Below are 16,963 nucleotides of genomic sequence, written 5' to 3'. Positions count from 1 at the left end.
TGGGTTCAAGGCAAGCAGTTTTAGTCTTCCTCCAGTCAACAGGGCAGTCTGTCTTTCTTATACAGCAGGGCAGCCCTCCTTCTAAATCTTCCTCAGGTCTGTAAGTGCTTTAGTGAGGGGTTCTGCAGATCCCAGTTTTGGACCTAGTACCAGCCTTCATATGGTGTATACTCTGGCCTACCCTCCAAAGTAGTTATGGTCAGTTTTTCACCTTCAAAAATAACAAGGGCTCCCCGACTACAGAAAGCTGAAGTGGGACAGGGAAAAATGTAATTAACAACTAAGCAAACCCACCTTCAGATCTGAATTCCTAAAGAGCAGAATTCATAACAGACAGATAATAACAACATCAAGTCAACAGAAATTGATAAACAAATACCAGTCTCTAATATTCAGAACATGGTTCTGAAAAAACTCATTTACATTTAACAAATAATAAATGTATTGAAAAAATAATCAAATGAAAATATATAATGCAAAACAATCCTGCATCACCTGGGACAAGAAAAAAAAAACAAAAAAAAAAACAACATACAGTCACACCATCACAATCATACAATATAAAAAACACAGCCTGGACAGAGCATCAAATAATATATACAACATAGAAATTCCAATATTTGTCCATAAGATCGTACATGATATCAATGGTTAACAATTCTTCCATGACCACAAGTTTAGATGTCCAAAAGGGGCATTGTACTTTGAAGCTAAACCATCCACTATTTTTATAATAAGACCTTCATTGAAAAGCAAAGTTTTTCTAAGTTAATGAAAACTTTAATTTGAGTGGCAGCAGTTTGTAAACACAAAGATGAAAAGGAAAACAAATCCAATGAACCATATGAGTCCAGGTCTATGAGGTCAGTGCCGAAGCGCGTTTTGGTGGAACGTGGCCCCTAGGGGTCACCCACCTTCTTCAGGGCACGAAAACAATCATATGTACAAACATCCCAGGAACGACTGTAGTAGGCATCAAATGCGTCCATATAATAGAAAAAAAGATTCACTTGTATCTGTTGGCTTAAGTGCCAAGAGGGACACCTAATGTAGTGTACAGAACAAGATAAAGAAAAAAGAAAAGAAAACAGAAAGAAAAAAAAAGAAAAGTGGAAACACACACCAAGAAAAAACAGGAAAGCCCAAAATACATGTTAAAGGTGCTCCAATACCAGTGCTGATACAGAAACATTGCTTATAGCTTAAACTCGTGCTTCCCTACCATGTGAATAATGACCAAAAACTCATGTACATGAATATTAATCGTCTATGCATATCGAACCTGCCAGAAAAAGGATTATTGATAACGTGCTTATAGATGTTTCCAGTAAGTGTATCTTCACCAAAGGTAGACCGGAATGTGCTGAGTCAACTCCCCAAAGGAGAATACCATCTTAGCCAATGCTTACTATTATGTGAAGGGTTCAAAGAGCTCCAATCCTATTCACCCGTTAGGAAGTTTCTTTTCTAGATCGCATCAAATATCCAGAGTCCTTGTGTTGACTAGCAGACACAGAACAATAAACACGTAAATAAGTCTCTGCGTCTCCTTGGGAATATAAAGTTATCAATATATTTACTAGCACTTAGATATTAGGTTGTGGATAATATAAAAGAACTTTACCTCCTAAATTTTGATCCATGATATCGGCATTTCAAACACTAACGTTAGTGTTACGGCCTCGACTTCCTTTTTATGCTAAGTATTATTCCCGGTACGGGCAGAGCTTCTCCGTGCCGAAATGTAATCAAAAGACGCCGACCCCATGGAAACTTGCACACATACGCGAGTCTGCTGTGCATTAGACCAAAGATGTCCGATATCTACTGTGAAAACGTAGTCGCCATGTTGGAATAATGTCAAAAGGAAGGACCAGAGTATAAACCTCAATGAAGACAATCCACATAAGATGATGTAAATAATCTCCACATGAACAGGTAGGAGGCAAGATATATATGATATATAGCTGTTAAACAGGAAAGCCTCATTTAAAAATGGCAGATATCTATATGGGAGGCAATGATAAGGCAATGATAAAATCCTCCACGAATAGGGCATGTTTTATTTATCAATGGGTCGAAGTTCACAAAAAACGTTATAATTAGTTGAAAAAAAGTATCCACAACTGTAAGACAATGTGAAAAAAACACTAATACAGATGTAGATCCCAAGTATCAAAAACCTATTTCACCAAGAGGGAAAGGAGGACGATATAGACATGGAATCTAAGGACAAAAATAAATAAACTTGTTTATGTTAACTATAAGAGAACAAATAAATCTAGAACACTTCTCTTTTTCTTCTATATTTGTTCATATCTCCTTGAGCTGCTCTGATCTTCTCTAATATAGTCCACCTCAGTTCATCCCCTTGGTGACCCTTCTCCATACAGTGGTCAACTAGGGGAGCTTGAAGTCATCGATTCTTGACCGCTGACTTGTGTTCGCTAAAACCCACCCTAAATTGTCTCCCTGTCTCTCCCACATATCCTAAGTGGCACGGGCACAAAATACAATATATGACATTCGAGCTTTGACAATTAGTCATGGTCCTTAACTGTACTGTTTTTTTGTTGTAATAAAAAGTGTCAGATACTACTGCTTGAGCACACACGTGGCAGCTCCCACATCGGTGATTACCCAAAACAGGAATGGTTCCTGTAATGCTCTTTTATATGAATGTATTTTCACTCATGCGTCTTGCTTGGACCAATTTGTCTCGCAAGTTGGAATTTGTTTTGTAGACAAACAGCGGTCTAGGAAAAGGAGCATGCTCTTCATTGGTGTTCAAAATATTCCAATACCTGTTGATAATAAATTGTATCTTATTGTTAACATTAGAGTGTCTAATGATACACACCATCCTAGTTTGTTTGTATTTTGGATGTGGTCACATAGAAAGACGAAAATGCCATGAATGATTGATTATGGGCAGGAAGGCATCCCTTCCTACACATAAGCAGTCATTAAATAATGACAATTTGTTACTTCTATATGTGTTGCATTCTGCAACACATAGGAGTAACAAATCACCGTTATTGATTGTTTATGAGAAAGATTGGTAGCTATTTGAGCCTTAACAGCATTTAACCAGATACCAGACCAAGTTGCAAGGCCATTTGTTAAATGGCCCTGATAGCTTTTAGCAGAGCTATGAACAATATGGCTTTTTTTCCATAGGTTAAGATTCTTACTTCTAGGCTATTGAATGTTAGTGAAGGAAATGTTGCTAAGGATCTCAAAGCTTGAAAGTATGTTTAGATGTAGATTAAAAAGTTGTATAGAGAAAGGGCTGATGATATTTTAAAGGTTTCCCATTCAGACCATGCAAGCTACTAAAAAGGCGTATGAAGCTCTGTGGTTCAAATAATTAGAGCCAATGCCCATTGCAATCCTGACAGTTCACAGGAAATATGAGGAGACCCAGTTGAATGCCAAAGGACAATCCAGCGGGTCTGGCAAGATTCTCAGCAGCTCCAAGCCCTGAAGTATCCAAATTAGTATGAAAGGTGACATCGATGAGGAATAAATTCATATTACATAGGGTCAACAAGTGATAACCCATGCAAGATGGCTGGAGAGAGTGTGGTTAAATGTCTTAGAATTTGAGTTAATAAGTGAAATTGTGCGACATGAGCCACAACCTAACAGATCCTTACCTTTCTTTAAGCAAATCAAGGCAAGTGTTTTGCCCCAAGAAGCAGGTACTGTGTGACAAAAGACTGCTAAATTGAAAAGTTAAAGCAACTTTGGGTTAAGAGTATTACAAAAGACTTTATACAATTCTGTTGGAATTCAATCTGGCCAGTTGCCTTACCTGCTATAAGGCAGGATATAGCCTCCTCTATTGAAGGAGTCCCAAATATACAGTTGTTGATCATCAATTTCTGTAGACAATTGATTGTCAGATAGTTACCTGTTTTCTCTTAAGAGGCTATACAGTCATCCTTGTACAAATTGGCATGAAAGTTCTGGAAAACTGCTAATATACTGGAGATGCCTCCTATTAATTCACCAGCAGTATTTCTGATCTTCAACACAGAATTCCTAATATTTCTGTCTTTGGCTCCGAACATCTGTAGTTGCCCTGTCTCGTATCTACTATTTTCGAACCACTAGGCTTGGAAAGCCTGTATTGTACAATAGGGTCTAGTCCGTATCCTTTTAAAAAGCATTTGTACACAGTCAGGGCTTGCTGCGTGGTGAAGGGATGGGGTGGCAGGGGGGACAAAATAAACATTAAATTTTTAAGAAAATTTATAAAAACATACCTCTCTTGCCGCCACACTGCTCCTCTTACCTGGTCACTGGAGGCACAGGCTCCTAGCCTGTCCTGTGGCCAATCCTAGCGCTGCATGAAAGCAGCTGTAGGATTGGCTGTAGCCCTCTGGCTGTATGCTCCCAAGCAAACTGGGAGCCTGTGCCTACTCTCTCCAGCCCAGGATAACAGTGCCGGGTTGGAAAGAACACAGTGTGCATGTGTGTTTTGCCAGCCGAGGCTTCCAGCCAAACATACATGCAGACTGAGGGGAGTGCTGTGCACTCCCCCTTTGTCTCTGTCATCCTCCATAGGCCGCCCCTTCAACAATACAACACTTATTGTTAATTTTTTGCAGTGGCTGCTGCTCATATGGGGTCTGCTGTTTGTACAGCAACTATCTGATAATAAATCGGGGAACCATGAACTGTGGAACAGCAAGTACTCTGATTCTAGGGAAAGAAGCTTGGAAGATAGACATGCTTCTGTTTCTCTATCTGTCTTCCCTTAGCAGTTGGTGAATCTCAGCCTACACCACAAACAAGCTTCCAAGGTGTCCCAAACCCCCTTTGTAGCTGCTGTTCCAATATTAAAATAAGTCCCTGAAATGATCTATCAGAAAACTAATAAAAAGTCTATCTTATAGCAGATTGTGAGCGAAGGTCCAGCAGGGTAAGACAGCAGGCACATATACAAAGACAAGCCATTATGATAAGAAATAATCCTCAGATTAAATTTAGGGGCATATTTATACTCTGTCTGTGCCGAATGTGCGTCAAAAAATTTGACGCACATTCAGCGCAAACCTTGCCCCATGTTTAAACTTTGATGCCTGAACCCGCGGATGTCAAAATCCTGCTGTGTGCGTAAATTTTGGGATGCGGGAAACCGCCTTGCGTTAATCAAATGCAAGGTAGGCGTTCCAGTCCAAAAAATGACTTTAGCGCCATTGCGTCGTATTTATGCTTCCGGGCAAAAATGCCCCACAGCCGGGTGGCGGAGCCGGAAAACGACGCACAGCCCGATTTGCATTAAAAATTAACACCTGGTTCAGGGCAGGCATTAAAATGGGGCAAACACACCTGTATTTAATCAGAATACACAGAAGCAACAGCAGAGTAGCAAAAGGGAGACATGGAGGTGATTCTCATCCAGCGTGCACGCAGACGCAGAGCCCAGCAACAACAACAGCAGCTACCACAACACCAGCAGGGACCCCAAAGGCAGCGCAGAAGGCAGGAGAGGATATTCCGCACCAGAACAACCCTTCATGGCCTCAGGGAACATGACATCATCCAGAGGTACAGGTTAAACTTGCAGGCCATTCAGCAGCTGCTGCGAAACATAGAGCCACAGTTGGCACCCACCTTGCTCACACCCTGCACCATCCCAACAGAAACCAAGCTGCTAGCTGTACTTCACATGTTGGCAAGTGGCTCTTTTAAAAAAACTGGTGCCCTGGTTGCTCGAATATCACAGCCATCATTCTCTGCCTTTTTGCCCAAAGTACTGGATGCCATAATTGGACTCACACCCAGCCACATCTGCTTCCCAAACACACTGCAGAAGCAGTAGGAGACAAAACAGGAGTTTTACCTCATTAGTGGCTTCCCACACGTCCTTGGTGCCATCAACTGCACACATGTAGGCCTTGTGCCACCTGCTGCAACTGAACACCTCTACTGCAACAGGAAGCACACACATTTCATCAATGTGCAGGCCACGGTCGATCACCAAGGATTGATCACCAACATCGTAGCAAAATATCTTGGGAGTGTCCATGACTCATTCAACTTCCGTCACTCTACCATCAATCAGCACTTCCAGGATGGACGGTATGGCAATGGACTACTTGTTGGTAAGTACAAAAACCAACTTATATTCACACTGCACAGCAACCCTCTAGGACACACAACACATAACCACAACAGCAACATGTGGACAGGAACACACTGAGGTCGTGACATCGCTAGCTATGTTTCATAGGTCAGCATTGAACTTGTCACACATCTGAAATTAGTGTCCAGCCTAATGTAAAGACGTCAATGATCACAACGTTTGGGGAGGTTTGCCTATTTGTCACCTTGCAAAATGTAAGCGTCTCACTGATGTTTACATTAATACATTGCATAAGTCTAAAGGATTGGGATGTCCAGGGTACATTGATGCTAACGTGTTAACAACACTGTCAAAATGAATCTGTGTATGGAAACATCATCTCACCCCCAGTGAAGACACAAGGACACCTGTATCACAAGTCACAATGCTAGGGAGTGCACACCGTACTGCAAATCCCAAAACATACTGCTGGCAACCGGTCAGCAGCCAAATACTCGTTCAGCCAAGGAAACAACCCAATGGAGATGGTACATCCTACAAGCCTAGGAAGGAACGCAATAATACAAAAGAGTCACAGACAACACAAGACAACTACTGCCATGCAAGGTGATTTCAATGGGGCAAGCTACATCAACATGATCCCATTCATTTTCTTTTTCAGCTGATCAGGGGAATGGGATCCAGCCATGGATAATGACACCATTTGGCAACCCAAGCACTGCAGCACAGCATTCCTACAATGACGCACATAGAAGGACACGCAGCATAGTTGAGAGGACCTCAAGTCGAGATTCAGGTGCCTCGACATCACTGGTGGCAGCCTCCTATATTCCCCAGAAATGGTCTGTAAGATCATTCTAACATGTGCCATCCTGCACAACATTTGCATACGAAGGAGCATTCCCCTCTTAGAACCAGAGCCACAGATGCCTGAAGAGGAGGAAGAGGAGGAAGCTGGCCTGCAACATGAGGGGGAACAACAAAACACAGCTGCTGGATTGCATAGGCGCCAACATATAGTGAACAATTTCTTTTAAAACGAATCACCACTGTATTAACTAATGTAAATAAACACTGATAATAATCACCATATCATGGTCTGGCTAATCATTTTTGCTCACCTTTATCTCTAACTATCAGAATAAGAGTGTAGCCTCATGGAGCATTGTGATATACCGATCAGGACACAGAAATGGTTCATCACAGCATATGGCACAGAACTAAGGGCCAGATGTAGCAAAGGTTTAGCCTTTGCGAGTCGCTAAAGCCACTTTGCAATGTAGAAATGCATTTTGCGAGTCGGAACCGGCTCGCAAAATGCATTTCCGACTCGCAAATAGGAAGGGGTGTTCCCTTCCTATTTGCGACTCGCAATGCGATGTAATTCCATTTGCGACCGCGAATGGACTCGCAGTTACCATCCACTTGAAGTGGATGGTAACCCCCTTTGTGTCTGGCATTAAAAATAATTTTTCAGAGCAGGCAGTGGTCCAATGGACCACTACCTGCCCTGAAAAATACCGAAACTAAAGGTTTCGTTTTTTTTTGTCACAGTGCTGCTCGTTTTCCTTTAAGGAAAACTGGTTGCACTTTGAAAAAAAAAAACTGCTTTATTTAAAAGCAGTCACGGACATGGTGGTCTGCTGTTCCCAGCAGGCCACCATCCCCGAGAGTGCCCTGAATCGCTATGGGGTCGCAAATTGCGACCCACCTCATTAATATTAATGAGGTGGGTCTTTGCGACCCCATAGCGACTCGCAGAAGGTGTCTGAGACACCTTTCTGCATTCCAAATTGTGAGTTGCAATTTGCGAGTCGCTGGGACTCGCAAATTGCAACTCGCAATTTGGAACAATGCTACATCTGGCCCTAAGACACCATCACTCAATAAGGGGAAAACAAGCCTCATGCATGAGGCAGTGGATGTGATATTGCATTGGTAACAGGAATGTATGACCAGACTCCTGACAGCAGTAAGTCCAACTGCACAGATCTTTGCAAGGACTATCTGTGACTAGAGTTCCATATAAGCAGAACATAGACAGCACAAGTGCTCACATACAGGACTTGTGAGAAACTGATGGAGCACACACCTGTGATCACCTCCATGCACACCACCCATTTGAACATGCACTGCCCCTGCTGATGCCTGGAACAGCATAGAAGTTTCCATTTTGTCAAATACACCGTAATGCATTGCTAGTAATTAAGCTGTGTAACACAGCCCTTGGGTTTATGTGTCACCTTCAAAAACACAGGACATACACAGTTTTCCATGTCAACTGTCTTGTTCTTCCTCCAACCAGTCTTAGTCAGACCACTGAGTATGTACCTTGTGAAATTGCTGGATCCTGATTGACCCTGCATCCTGTCAGCCTGACTGGCACCTGTTTGTGCGTTACCCTAAAGGTTCCTTGTGGCTACATATGTACCACACTTGCGTTACCAAACCTCTCATTCCTCAGAGGGTACTTTGTCGTGTGCTTCCTCAATGCATACCCAAACACATTGCATCATCTGCTTTTTAATTGTACCATATTAGTAAAATTGTCTTTGAATACCAAAATCATGGCCTATCCCTTGTCTGGGTCTCATGTATGCATGAACGACAAAGTGTGACAGTGTACCAGGGCCTTATGCAGGGATTGGGTATGGTGCCTCCAGCAGAACCAGCTACCTCTGATAATGTGCATGAAAAGTCCACGCATATTAGGACCCTGACAGTTCACACGCTTAATCACATTGCTCACAACATATTGATGGGATGTGCATGCTGAATAGCTGCTACATTAATCAACACAGAGGCTATGATGGTCCCAGATGCAGTGGGAACTTCACAGGCCAACCTGTATACAAATGTTGTAATGACACCTGCCGGAACATGACACCTGAGACATTATCTCACTCAGCACACCAAGGTTGCCCTGTTGACAGTCTCATAACACGTCTTCAGTGACAGGGTGGGACCATCCCCATGTAGGTTCTCATGTCCTCATCGACTTTACTCACATTGATCTCCAAAGGATACTGCGTAGATACAGGAATAGCTGCCACTGACTCATGAAGAGACCTGGAAGTAACTGTGACAACATACACCCCTAAAAATATACAGAATCAACATTGGACCACACACATGAACAAGACACCTCTGTGCAATTGGTCACTGGAAATATGTGGCCACGTGCTGCCTCGTCTGCTGGTCCAGCACTGCCACTGGAGAGTTGTGGCTCAGTCATATGACCACAACTGTGGCGCCATATTATATTTGTGGTTCACCTTTGGCTGTCTGTGCCAATAACATGGTACCCACTTAGTCTATGCATGTGCCTGACTCACTGTGGGTTCACCAGCAAGTGCCTAGGAAGCAGTTACCAAATTTCTAGGACATGGGATGGCCAACTTGTGGACCATTGACATGAACAAGCGTCTGATATCTATTTGGTGCATGCTTTGTCATTTGTGGTGTCTACGTTACCCAAAATCTTGGAAGTGCACACAACAAATGTTGCTACATGTATGACTAGCACATGTCCTCTCTCATTTCCACAATGACTTGCATCTAAGGTTTGGACACATTGACTTCACATTCATACAAGCATATTTGCAATAATGCATCTTGTGATGCACACACACTGGGTCGACAACTACATTAATAGCCAATGCACACACATTGAGCCATAGGCATTGAGGTATTGTACTTATGTGCGTCACCTTGCTATCCTCTCCTGATGCAAAACATGCCCAAATTGTGCAATACATATATGTAGGCCACACATATGGACATCTAGTGCGTCAGCCAAGCCTGAGAATCCTGTTAAGGAAGTAGCGGGTCATGGTCCGCAGCAGTATGATGTCTCACATGTGAACATACACCATCAAAACCAAAGTGGGTGCAATCAGCCTATCTCAGTTGTGTTACAAATGTAACATTACATTAAAATTGAAAAAATACCCAAAACCAGTTCATGACCTGAAATTTTGACGCACAAGCCTCAAAAAATGACGCTTATGCCCAAAAAACTATGCATAATGCCCTGTAAATTGGTTAAGTGTTAAGACTATTTCCAAATATATGGATGCGGCCTAATTTTTGCTCCTGTGCGGTGAAACAAATGACGCACATACTATATGCGTGAAAAAATATGACGCATAACGATAAAAACGGCAGCCATTTTATGCAGGAAGTGATGTAATAGGATATCCTGTTTACAGATTATGTACAGTGGTGGTACTTTCACTTTCACTTTGCAGTCTGTGATTCTTCTAGACTGTGTGGCTGTGTTCTGAGTTTTGTCCAGTGAAATTGTGCTTTTGTCTCCTGTGTTCTCCAACTGCGCTGTAAGATTGGTAGCTACCCCTGAGCTACCTTGCAAAGATTCCACCATTCATTGCAACCACCAGTCACAGTTACTATGGATCCCAATGTGTTTTTTTCAATAAGTATGTTTTCAAAGTCACAAACAGTGCTTCCAGATTTGGTATTGGGGGAACTGTTTTATGTCTGACTGCAGTGTGATGTTCAAGGAAACCCTTATAAGGTGAGTGGTCGTAAGCACTCTTGTAGTATAGTCTTCATGACTCACAGACATCATTTGTGGCACTGTTCTGCATGATTACTTATTTGGATGTAAACTCACACACCGTCATTCATGCAGTTTTTTGAGTGTTTGCTTAGATTTGTGGGCACTGTTATATGTGTTGTATTGCATGGTGACAACATTTTGCTGCCACTATTTGATGGCTTAGATATCCCTTGAGGAAGCATTATTCTGTCCAACACTGCATGATGGTGTATGGTTTCTCTTTTCATCAGATATTACCCTCAGGAAGGGCAGAGTATAATGCAATCCAGGCCACTGAGCAAAGTTATCAGACTACATAATTTCAGGACAGTTGTATTGACAAGCTATGTAATTTGACAGTAGGCACATTTCAGTTCTCTACTGCACAGTTGATGTGTCACATTACACAGAGACAAAGTGGTTGTGTAAGTGCTATTTATTCAAAAGTGCTGTAGTGGTATATGTACATTGTCCATGATTGTGAGTCCATTATAGTGACATCTTCCATTGTGATCCTACACAAATGGTAAAGGAATATGCATTTGTCATGCTGGGGTGATGTGACAGACAGTGCAGAGGGACAGGATTTGACATTGAGTAAGTGAGAGACAATCACTGGGCAGGCTGACAAGATAAACAGTGGTTTGCAGAACAGTCAATGAGTACAGTTGTTATAAGCGTGGCATGTTACAAAGCACTGGACCTTGGTAATTGTTGGCCATGTGGCAGGGACTAGTGCTTCCGGGTACTTTTCCGTGTGAAGGTGATCTGTTCCTTGTCTTCTTCTTCTGATGTGTGTGTTGCCTCCTCTGTCCTTGGTGGTTGTGGTTGTGAAGGGGCAACACACACCTCAGTGTTAGAAGACGTGGAGTCAGACATCCCGGTCGCTGCTACCTGTAAAGGTCTTAAGGGCAGTGCTGCTGCAAGGAGGATCTGCTGATTCTTAAGAATAGCAGCCACATCATGATAGTAGGCAGCCAGGTCGGCCCTGAGGGGGTCATGATTGCATTCGTGCATGCAGTGGAATGTTTGGGGTGCGAGGTGTTGTGGCAACTCCCTTACTGCAGCAGTGAATTCCTTGACAGTTTGTTGTAGTCCTTGCAGGATGGATGTTAGGGCTTGCATGGCTGCTACCTGATCTGCAGATGACATCATGCACGAACGCACCCCCTCTAGGCTGGCTGCCATAGTTTGCATCCCCACCCGCACCTCCTTGGCCAGCTCCTGCTGTACTCCGACTACAGTTCTGGTGCATGTGTCGTAAGAGTCCTCAGCTGTATTGGAGCTGGCAAGTCTTACAATTGGTGTTGTGGGTGGGTCCTCTGTGATGGCTGCTTGTTCTGAGCTCCTCCTTGTGACAGAAGGCGGGGTCTGGAGGGTTCCAAGGACATCTTGGAGGGTCTGGTGGCTGAAGTTTGTCAGCTCGTCATCAATGTCATCATGGTAGACCTGGACAGGCATATCCACAGGAGATCCATCATCCTCTGCAATGAAATAGAGTACAATTAGTGTGTCTGTGTTGTGGCATTGGTGATGTGACATGCCTGCCTTGTGATGATTTCACATTGTGATATTGTTTCCTGTTTATTGCTCCAGTCTTTCAGATGGGCATTCTCCCAGGCCTATGGCCCACCTGCATGTCAGATGTATTGTATTAAGTTATTAGACTTGTCGGCATCATCTCCTCTAGGCTATATAGTGAATTGCCACCTTCCTGTCCTACTCAAGCCTCCGTCTACATCCATTCTAATGGCGGGTCCTTTCACTGGCTGTGGGTGCTCTGATGGCACTAGCAGCACACTTAACAATCTGGACCTGCCCCAGTCTCTGATCTTTCACATCCACTTATATGTAGTTGACATGTAGCGTATCCTATGCATGGCATTGTTATGGCACGATATGGATGTTAGCATTGGTAATGTGTACAGCTGATGTTGGGGAATGTGTGGTACATTGGATTGCCCTGATAGTCGTAGCAGTGTCCTATTTCATCCTCTGACTGTGCAGGTGTATGTCAGTGACCAGTTACATGTGTCCTCCCCCTCAATGCTGTTGTCTGAGCAGTACGACATTTGGGATGTTGCATTGTGACCCAGGCACAGGATGGACCCTTACAAATGCAGCATGGGTGTGTTCTTAGTGCTGTGTAGCTCCTACTGTTGATGACATTGGCTGATGTTTGCGGAAACTATGGGCATTCACAGTTGACAGGACTGGAGCCTTTGTCTTATTTCAGGGGATTGTTAAAGTAGTCATCCTCAACCCACTAATTAGGTGTGTATGATCCATGGGGACGTTACTGCCATTGGCAACTTGAGCTGCACACAGAGCGGAGGTGGTAGTGGCAACTGTTGTCACTATTACATTCCAGTTGTCGGTATGGCTAGAGGTTGTTAATTGGGCCCTAGTTAATGTAGGGGTATAGTGGCTGATGTGTGCCAGGATGTCAGTTTGACGCTGTGCCCTTCCCTCCTGGCGTGGCTTTACCTTTGCTCCATCGTTGGCATGGCAGCATGCCCCCATAGGACTGTTGTTGGTGTAGTGTAATGGTGTGCCCCAGCTTCTCTCTGTGCAGGCCATGCCCCCATGCGATACCCCTTCACCCATGCCACTCCATGTATATCATGGCTTCCATGCATTTTGTGGTCAGTTCCCCCCCCCTACTTATAGTTAACATTAGTGCATTTTAATTCCCCATGCGACTTACCCTGCATGTGTGTTGTCTCCTGGTAGTCTGCGCTGTCCTGTCCTTGAATCCCTGTGACGATCTCCTCAGGGATGACGGCTGTGACCATCTCCTCCATGTGGTCCAGGGCCTCCTGGTGTGCTGGACTCCCACCTCCAGTCTGCAGTGCTGCCTTCCTGTTCCTGGCCATCGTTTCCTTGGTCCTGCGCTTGCTGTCATGCCAGCGTTTCTTGAACTCGATGACTGTTCTGCGTACTCCTGCCACACTGTTAATCTTGTCAACAATTTGTTGCCATATTGCCTCTCTCCTACTGATTGGCAACTTTGAGGTGACAAACAGTTGGTGCTGGTGTTCCGTCACCTCTTTAACCAGTATTTCCTGTTCCTCTGCACTGAAGCGACACTGTCTTTTCTTCTTAAAACTGTCCTGGGTCTTGTGTGGGTCCTCCTGACTGGTTCCTGGTCTGTTGTCATCTTCCTGGTGTCTGTACAGGCATCTGGGATCCATTTTGGCTCTCCTCTGCTGAAATGGCTGTGTTTGCAGGGAATTTTGACGCTATTGCATAAAAAAACGCCGCATATCTGGTGTGCGGGGTCGTAAATCGACCCACAGTAATTTCTGCCGGGTTAATGTTGTTTTGCTTTACGACTTGGCGCTGCGATGTGCGTAAAAAAAAAGACTTACACCTATGGTTTGCGCCGCTGGGCGTCAAAGTATAAATTTGCCGCCTGCACGGTGCACTGAAATGGCGTTAGCCGGCGGTAATATCTGTGACGCAAAACTGCGCCGGCACAGTTTTGCGTCAAAAAGTATAAATATGGGCCTTAATGTCTAAATGTATAATTGTAGAACGACTTGCAAAAACAAATTTAACCTGGAATGGGAGTGGTTAGGAGCCAAAAAGAAACCTAAACTCAGAACACCAATGTGTTTTCCATAGGTCTACAAGATGTATTATACAATAATCAGGGTGGATTTTGATTTTCTGATATGTGGTCAGAGCACCTTTTGTAGTGATGTACAGGCCAGGTTGAATAGTTACATTAAAATTGCCACAGAATAAAATTGGCTCTGGCCAATGGTGCATTCACTAAACAGAAAATTATAAACAGAGGTGTCATTTATCCTGTAGGTGTACGTATAGCATGGATATTAGCAAAAAGACGAAACCACACATTATTAACATTAAGCTCAGTTGCGATCAAATCTACTCCTCGTGTAAACAGCTTAATCCCACGTTCTGGCGATTTACCTTGTAACCAAGCTTTCAAATGTGAAAAAACTCTTATGATTTAAGATTAGTCTCATGGACACAAAGGACCTGTGGTTCAAGCATTCTTAGCTCCTCCCTTATATATTTATTTTTTGTTTGTGATATCCAATTGAGTAAGGGTAAATCCTCATTCCCCATCAAAAGTAAGCAAACCTTAGGAAATATAAAACTGATACATAGGAGTCCACAAATACTTCAAACATTTGACACTTTTTCCATGTTTTTTCCTCTTTGCACATGTGGCAGCCCAAAAACAATCCAACAAAAACATCTTCCCTTTGCGAACCGACCACCTACAACCAAAAAACACCATCCCCGAACACCATCTTATACCACCCATTCCTGTCCAAATTTGATAGAATGAGGACCTAAAAAGCCTACCTAAAAATTAAACAGCACCAGTGAAATTAAAGTTTCAAGCAACTAGCCTATGCCCCCAGAGACAGCAGCAAATGGCAAAGAGACATTTGGTTGGAGTAGGGGGACGAGAAACCCAGCAAATATAGGAATAGCCTCAAACACACACAGATTACTGTTGGAGGTATGTTTAGAAATACCTTCATATTTTGAATAACAGATACATTTAAAAAATATTAACCACCTGCTGAGTGTCCACACCTTCCATGTTTGCATCAACAACCCACTCTCTCTGAAGTATATCAGCTCAATTATAATATGTAATCAGTTGCTACTTCATTACCCTGTAGTTGGGAAAGTAAATACTTTGCCTTGATCAGATCCTATGAATAGTAGATTTACCTTTGTAATTAATGTACAAGTTAGCTGGTCCCAAGAGATTTCTACTCCACATGATCTCAAAGGACAATGGGGGCAAGCTAATTAAAACTTGACTTGTCACACAATAGAGTTTCATAAATGCATTAGAATAGCCTGAGGGTATTGTGCCAGTCTGCCCTTGCTTGCCTTATTAAATTGAAGCCCAGATCACAGTCTCCAAACTTAGGAAATGCTATTTCAAACAATATAACAATTTAACAATATATGCTATAGCACTGTCTTCCTCATTGCCTTTCTGAGTCCCAAGGACATGAAAATTGTTTCACAGAATGTGATTCTCAATGTTCTCCATTTTGGAAGCTATAGCTCTGAGCTTGCCTTCAGGAGTCTCCAGCTGAGTTTGACTAACCTGAATTGCTTGGGTCAAATTGACAGAAAGATACTTCATATCATTCAAGCAGCTCTGAACCATATCCATATTTTTGAATATATCTGAGGAACCACTGGGATTTTCATGTAGTTAAAGAGTCTCTTTTATTTGATCCGAATGCAATCTATTTAGCAGAGGATTACTTAGTGATTCTTCCTGAGCACTACCATTTGGGTAATATTGCACAAGAGGGGGAGTCAGCAGATTCAGTTGCTAAAGGAGAAAAGATCCTAGGTAGGGCTTTGTTTTTTTTTTTCTTTCATTGAGTGGTCCATCCAGATAGGGTGCTGGAAGTCGGGTGTAAAGTTTAATAATATTGTGTTTGTGATTTAGGTACTCCTGATTGGTGGCTAGCATCATCACTATCTACTGTAAGAGCCTTACTCAAAGAATTAGATACCCTGCAGAAAGAAGATTAAATTATAAAAAGGAACCACATCAAACAGATTCCTTAACTGTAGACAGTGGTTTCACATCTCCTGTCTGACAAAGTTGTTTAAAAGTAAGACATATAATGCATATTTAGTTTACTAATCAAGGATAGGGTACTCTGCAGAGCATTTGAAACACTTCTATTATTCAAGGCTGGTATCACTGATAGCCTGCCTCCCAGAGGTAAGGTAACATCTGAAACTTACACATTTTTAAAAATGATCATCATATCAGTGATATCCCCCCAGATGTTTGTTTTCTGTTGCTGAACCCATTGTTTGGCAAATAAGTGTGTCTTTTAACCCTGTAAATGAGTGGTAAAATCCTTGTGCTTTCCTTTTTAAAGATTGCAACATTTCTATACTCCTAATTGGCACATTTAATTTAACCTTACGGCCTGATCATATGGTACTACCATGCCCAGGGCTGGTAAATGAGACACTCATTGTACTATCCACAGCAGTAGTCATGTAAAACGTGTCTCCAGGTTGAGCAGCCTGGGTGTGCAGGTTGTCAACCGTGCCCTTTTTACTAGCCTAAACCTTCCTCCTTAATATCAATAAGTCACCCCTAAGGGAAGGAAGTATGACATTGTCCTAGCAGTAAAAAAACATTTAAACAAACATGTCAAATTAAAGCACATGAATGAATTGTCTATGATTGAAATTGCAGTTATCTATGGCAATAAAGTGTAATGCTTTAGTTCATTACATCTACAAGAAATATTGCATTATTCAAATATTAA

Source organism: Pleurodeles waltl, chromosome 2_2 (genome assembly GCF_031143425.1).
Source record: "Pleurodeles waltl isolate 20211129_DDA chromosome 2_2, aPleWal1.hap1.20221129, whole genome shotgun sequence".
Taxonomy (NCBI): Eukaryota; Metazoa; Chordata; class Amphibia; order Caudata; family Salamandridae; genus Pleurodeles; species Pleurodeles waltl.
Note: the sequence above shows the minus strand (reverse complement) of the source record.